Source organism: Uranotaenia lowii, chromosome 1 (genome assembly GCF_029784155.1).
Source record: "Uranotaenia lowii strain MFRU-FL chromosome 1, ASM2978415v1, whole genome shotgun sequence".
NCBI lineage: Eukaryota > Metazoa > Arthropoda > Insecta > Diptera > Culicidae > Uranotaenia > Uranotaenia lowii.
In genome coordinates, this window is record NC_073691.1 from 175,264,039 (window position 1) to 175,270,870 (window position 6,832).

General features: G+C 40.2%; 1 long non-coding RNA gene across 2 annotated transcripts; it reads right to left on the minus strand.

Moving 5' to 3' along the window:
* Nucleotides 1-293: 293 nt before the first annotated feature.
* On the minus strand, nt 294-2,400 carry LOC129740428 (uncharacterized). 2 transcript variants are annotated; one of them, XR_008736238.1, is made up of 4 exons: nt 2,150-2,400; nt 1,023-1,214; nt 855-964; nt 294-430 (listed from the first exon to the last, which is right to left on the minus strand). It is a non-coding gene; the product is annotated as an uncharacterized LOC129740428 (long non-coding RNA). The 2 variants fall into 2 exon arrangements; XR_008736237.1 differs by lacking the exon at nt 2,150-2,400 and having other exon boundaries at nt 1,023-1,523.
* Nucleotides 2,401-6,832: the final 4,432 nt, after the last annotated feature.

A 6,832-nucleotide genomic window follows, 5' to 3' on the forward strand; every position in this document is an offset into this window, starting at 1 on the left:
CCGCCAGAATTGTGTCGGTCACTCAGATGTGTTAATGATTGATGATTGTTCATTTGGGGTGGTGCTTCATATGGTAGTGGGTGTTTGTTTCGTTCTTGTCTTTAATTATTTTAATTACGGCGAAATTTCTATTGGCATATGTATTTGAATATTAATATAAATTATTGTTACATTAAGATAAGGCTTATTTATTTAAGTAATTAAAATGAATGAATTCTTCAATTGGTTTAAGTATATTTAGCAAATTATGAATAAATTGTTTCGATTTGATGTACCCGTTACAAACTCAATTCCCAGGAAGGGGGAAAACGGCGCAGAGAAACTGAGATATTCTCTCCAAATCCCAGTGACTTGGACTGACCATCAGCACCACTTTTTGGATCGGTATCAACTTCATGAATGTTTTGGCCCCGTTAGCATTGATACGTTGCTGTAGAAAAAACAAAGAAAAACACAAAAATAATGCTTTAAATAATTTTCAATGAATAAATAAATTTTTATGCACATTCCAAAATATTGTGCATATTTTGTTGCAAACGAAGCTGACCAGCGATCTTTTCGAAGTTTTCTCATCCGTATTTAATATCAAATGATGTTTGCGAAATATCCAATTGGCGTAGCAACGTGTTGTCTTGTTTATACTTGGGTCGTAGAAAATATTTAAAATGAATACAAAAGGCTAAATCAAAACTATTCAAGACCTCTGAAGCCTGATCAGGTAATTCAAGAAATAAAGGGCAAAAAGGGTCCGTTATTTCATAGAAGGAAGAGTGAAGGCAGAATGGTGTGGATTAAACATCTTTCTCTTCCGATTCAAATCACTAGGAAAAAAAAAATAGAATTTGAGGGAATACCTATCATTCGCAGCGGGAAATTCCATAACATTTCTTCCGGTCAGATTAGGGCTCAGAGCTGCAGCCTTCGAATGACTCCACCAAGCTCGTTTCTTTCCTTCCTGGCAATCCTAAATAAAATGATATTATTCACAACAGTACATTCAATTAAATAGATATAAATTTTACCTGGTTATTTTATGATGGTGAGAGAGACGTGAGCGTGATTATGATGTTGAAGATGTTGACACTTCCCGAACTGGAAAAACGGCACAAATCGCTTCTGAAACCCCCAGATTAACTTCCGCTGGAGCTCCTATCGCTGGAACTGGAATCCGAAAAGCTGCCGCTAGTCATCTCAGTCTTAATCTAGTCATCGGTCTTTTGAGCAGACAGCGCTCAGTTCCGACGATCCAATTGATAGCCAATCCAACCGTAAAGGGAATACAAAAAAGAACAAAGAAAATATGAGTGATCTTAGCGATTTTATTGCTAATAAATAAAAACACAAATGGTGGCTTCGATTTAACCGTTCGAATATTCTGTCTAGGATTACGGTTTATTTATCCCTTAGAGCAAGTTCACTGGTCTTGGGAAAATGTGGTAGACATTTTGACACTTACGGCACATTTTGAAAATTTTGCCATACAAAAACATTTTCAAGATCTGTGGCCTTCTAGTTTTTTTACAACACGTGTTGGATTTTCGCATGCTGTGATGCAAAAATAGCAATATTTTATCACATACGGCTGAAATAGAAACAGTGTTGTAAAAAAATACATCACCGCAAGATCTTGAAAACAGTTTTGCATGGTAAAATTTTAATAATGTCAAAATTTCTACCACTTTTTCCTAACACCAGTGAGCTTGCTCTTAAGAGTAAACGGTTAGATATCAAAAACTTTTGGAAAAATACTAATTTGCAGCATATTATCAGCGAACTATTAGTTTACACGAGGACGGGAAAAAATAAATGGAAGTTGTCGCATTTTTTCGTTTTGCCCTTGCTTTACAAAAAAAAAAGTCGATGGAAGTCAAACCGAAAATGTACCAAATTCTAACCGCATTTGTTGCTCTTCTTGTAGGAAATTGTTTGTCTGTCGCTTTTATTTTTTTTCAAGTGTTCCAGTCATCACCCCTCGGAGGTAAGCTTTGATTGTTTGAAAATTTGGAAAAGATGCTTTAAATATAATATTCGAGATCAGGACGTCAAAATATTCCAGAATTTGTGATGAAAATAAGATTACAAAAATGTTATAAAATGTTCCTATGATATTTATGTGGAGTACCAGTTATTTTTCCAAATTTGTACTCACCCGTCCTTCTTTTTCCCATCGAAAGTCCTACTTTGCTGTATTTCATTCTGGTAAGCCTACGCGTAAGGAGCCCCCTATCTCAGTTAGCATGCGACCAAAGCATCCACCGGGGTTGGGAACCCGATCTTCGCTAAGGTTTTTCGCACCCCAGCCAGCACCACGGGGAGGTTGAGAATCGGAGTTGTAAGATAAGAGGTGATATGACCACTACCCGAAGGTTGGGTGTATGGGGTCTCGAGTTGCACATTATCTACCATTCGCCAGCCATTTTTGTAACATAAACTATGTTACAAGGGAAAACAGCGCCACTACCCAAATCAGTCCAGTAGTCAACCAATCGATCAATCCTCCTTAAAAAGGTCTGCCTCTTCTTGGCTGCCAGGCTGGCTCTGCAAAAAAAAAAGTAAATGAATAATGAAAACTACACGGACTGCAAAAGTTCGTACCAAGAAGAAGTTGTGGATTACGAGGGACCGATCAACAGTTTCTGGACAGACTCGGCTCCTCCTATCACTCAATATAACACCCGCTCGGCTGAAGTTGTGCTCGCTGTTAAAGCTCGAAGCGGGTATTGTGAGGATACGTTTTGCTAGGGAGGCCAGTGTCGGAAAAAGGCAGGCATGTTGCTTCCACCAAGCCAACAGTGTTTCGGGTGCGTCGTCAATCCTTTGACGGGTTTCCAGGTACAGTTTCAGCTCTTCCTCAGGCGCAAGATAAACACTACTGCTACTACATTCATCCCACAGCCCAAACCGACTTCTTTTAGAAGTGGGAGAGTTAGGCTCCGACTCCGACTCTGGCACCGGCTCCGACTCCGGCTCCGACTCCGGCTCCGGCTCCGGCTCCGGCTCTGAAAAGAATGCAAAAATAGGAGGTACGTTTTGTGATTTAGTAGACTATAATATTTCAATTGCACTGCGGCGAGGTAAATTCTAAGGTAGAAATTTTAAGACTTTGTGAAATATTTAGCTGCACCCACAAACCAGACTCTACTCCAATAATGAACTTCCTTGGATGTGGAATTATCGGTATAGGATTATGAATATGAATAATTATTTTAGTTGGTCTTACCTTCAGAGCGACGGATATCTTCCATCCTTGAAAGGACCAAGGAATGTGCATGTTGCCTCTCTTGGGGTTCACATCTGACCAATGATCGAATGTTCGGACAAAGTACAGCGCCGATGTAGTGTTCTTCGCGGAGAAGTAGCCTCTCTTTCAGTCGTCGTGTGGCCTCTTCCTTGACAGCAGAGATTTCCTGAAAATTAAAAAAAACAATAGTGTTGAAATTTTTTATTGTAATTTTTGAGATTAAAGTTATCATGCACACCTCGTTGTCGCCTTCCATCGGTTGACATTTTTCCAGAAGATCGTAGAACTTCACCACGACGAACTGAATGGTTGGAACCATCTTGGCTTGAATATTCCCGGAAACCTCCTTGAATTCAACCAAGACTTGAACTAATGCTTCCATTAGTTGTTCGTCCCAACCATCCAACATCTGCTGCTCACCGTTCTGGCGAAGAACATCCGCAATCGGTGGAAAAACGTCGACGACATCCAGTAGCATATCCACATCTGAATCCCAGCGGACTTCGATCTTAGCTTTCGCAGTTGGAGGCAACAAACTGGAAAAGCCTGTCCGGTTCAAGTAGGCCACAGCGTTTCTCGCTACTTGCAGGCATGCCAAGATCGATGGAGCATGGTCTCTCAAAAAATTGCCATCTAATGCATGGATCAAAACTGAGGCCAGATTATTGGCCATGCAGGACAAACGGTTTCGATCGGCAAATGCATCGGCAATGTTTGAGCGCTGGTCCGTTACGTGGGTCACATCGGCAATGTCCTCTTGAGAAATCTGGAGTTTTTCAAGTGCGGCATTTGAAAAACTCCTAACATTGGCCGCGGTTTCGGATTGGTCCGCTGGGAAGTTAGTCGTGAATAGTACCAGCGATTTGAGCTCGAACTCATCCGTGATGTATAGGGCTGTAGTTGTGAGGTACGCTGTTCCCGAATACTGATCCGACCACAGATCAGCATCGAAAGCACAGCGTTTTGCTCGCAAAGCCTCCTTCACTTCTGGCAACTGTTCGGCTCTGACCTTCTCAGCAACCTTGCACCGTTTCCTCGAAACGCTCGATGGGTCTGGCAGGACACTTTCGACGTCCACATTCCCATACCTCGCACCAACTTGGATGAGCTGCTGCGCCAAGTTCTTGAAACCTGGTCCATTTAGCGCGCTAAATGAACACAGATCCAAGGCTTCCCATTTCACGAAAGCGTCCGTGATCTGGTCCTTGACGCGCTGTGGTACGTCTCTGGGACGTGAGGTTCGGGTTCCTCTGGTTCGAGTTGGTGCCTGTCGCGGTGGTGCTGGAGCAGGTGTAGCTGGTTGGCCACTTGACTCGCCTTCCGGAGTTCTCTCGACTCCCCCTTCTACTCCAGGCTCGCCTCCAGAAGCTGGAGCGTTGGAAGAAGAGTTGGCCTCGCCTGCCCTGCAACTGACGTAGTGGCGATTAAGGTTCGACGTGCTGTTTCCCCTGCCGAACCGGAAAAGCGTTTGGCAGTTCACGCACTGCACAAACCCGACACTCTCCCTCGTGGTGCTTAAACACACGATCCTAAAAATCGTCCATGCTCCGCATGATCGGACCCCTTCCTTTGCGCATAGGATGTACTCTCCTGAGCACACCCGAGAGCGAACCGTAGCGATGTCAAGGACGGAGTTTGCCATTTTAGGTGGGTTGGTGGTTTGAGTGAAACGCTAAGTAGAAAGAGAGATTTGTTTTTGGTAAACTCAACTAATAAATTCAAATTATGAAAATAATGTTTCTAACTTTGTTTTCTGGATCATCAATAATAATTTTTTCATTGTGTAAAAAAGATGGTTCAATATTAAAATTTAACAAATTAAGATGTTCTTAAACATCTTTAATAAATATAAACATAAAGTTTGATATTTAACCATACCCAAAAATGAACAAATTGGTGTTACTAAGAAAAAAATATAACTGAGAAAAATACAGAGATATACATACATTGGATTGAGATGAAAATTTGCACACGGGAGATTTAAGGAACGAGAAATTGATTCCAATCATAAATTTTTGAGGCAGGGGTCGTCCATATTACCTAATCACTGTTTTAGCGATATTTACGTTTTTGGCTTTCTTACAGAAAGGCATAGCGAACGGTCAGTTGGGGATATCACTATTTAAGCGTCAAAGACCCCACTTTATATATACAAATCGACTCAGCTCGACGAGTTACGATGATGTCCGTGAATTTGTATGTTCCATTGAAACGTTCTTACCACATTAACTCCTATTCCAGGTATCACGATTTTGATGAATTTAGTATCAAAAAATTCGATTTTTTTTCCTGTAGGTCATATCGCAAAACCAAAAAAAAAAAACAAAATTGTTTAAAATTTGTCTATTTCATAGTAAATATCATGCTTATGTCGGCTCCAAAAAAAGAAGCCATTTGCTCAGCAGCAGTAGCCAGCAATCGCTAAATTAATTATGGGGCCGATCGAAAATTTGACAAAAAATTCATACATCAGCACAGAATCGATCCCACGCCATCTAACATGAGAGTTGAGGAGGTTAACCCCTTGACCACTAGTGAGCGTCGAGAAATGAGACTCTCAAACTTAAACAGTTTGAAATATTTTTATAGTAAATGAACTCCTTGAATGTCAGTTCGCTTATTCTCTAAAAAACGCACTGGCCTCCTTTTTTAATATTGAGTTTAGTAATTTTTGCTATCGATTTTCTTTAATTTTAATCTTTTTTTAGATTAATAATATATAATTAAGAAATAAGGAATCCATTATTGTGTCATTTATTTCCAAAGATAATTGACACTCTGTAAGAAAGCCTCCAATCCACTGATAAGTGTATTAAATCGGGTTTTTTTTTAATGGAAATGGATGAAAATTGACACAGAGAAGTTTTCAGGGAGGGATAATCGATTTCAGGTATCAAATTTTGTGTAAGGGGTCTGCAAAAGGGGTCGTCCATATTACCTCATCACTGTTCATTGTTTATTTTGCAATATCGACGTTATTAAATTGAGATGAAGAATTGGCACACGGGAGTTTTTAGAAACGAACAATTGGTTCCAATTATACAACTTCAGGGAAGGGGTCGTCAATATAATCTGTTCCCTGTTTTTAAATTGCATTAAGATGAAAATCGGCACACGGAAGTTTAGGAATCAAATTTGCACATGAGTGTTTTGGAGGATGGACATTTGATTCCAGGTATCAGATTTTGTGCAAGGGGTTGGCAAAAGGGGTCGTCCATATTGAATGTTCACTGCTTTTGTGATACTGACGTTATTCTTAATTGCATTTCAATGAAAATTCACGCATGCGGCTTTTACAAGCCGGGCAGCCTTATTCAGGTGTCAAATTTTGTATATCGAGCCGGTCAAAGGGGTCGTCCATATTCCCTAATCACTGTTTTTGCGATTTTGACAATATTATTTACTAGATTTAGATAAAAATTGTAACCCAGGAATTTTAAGCGACGTTCAATTGATTTCGGGTTTCAAATTTGGTGTAAAGGGTCAGCAAAAGGTGTTGTCCATATTTACTGTTTATGGTTTTAAGATATTGACATTTTTATGCATCGGATTGGGATTTAAAATACCACATCAGGATTTTAAGAGACGGAG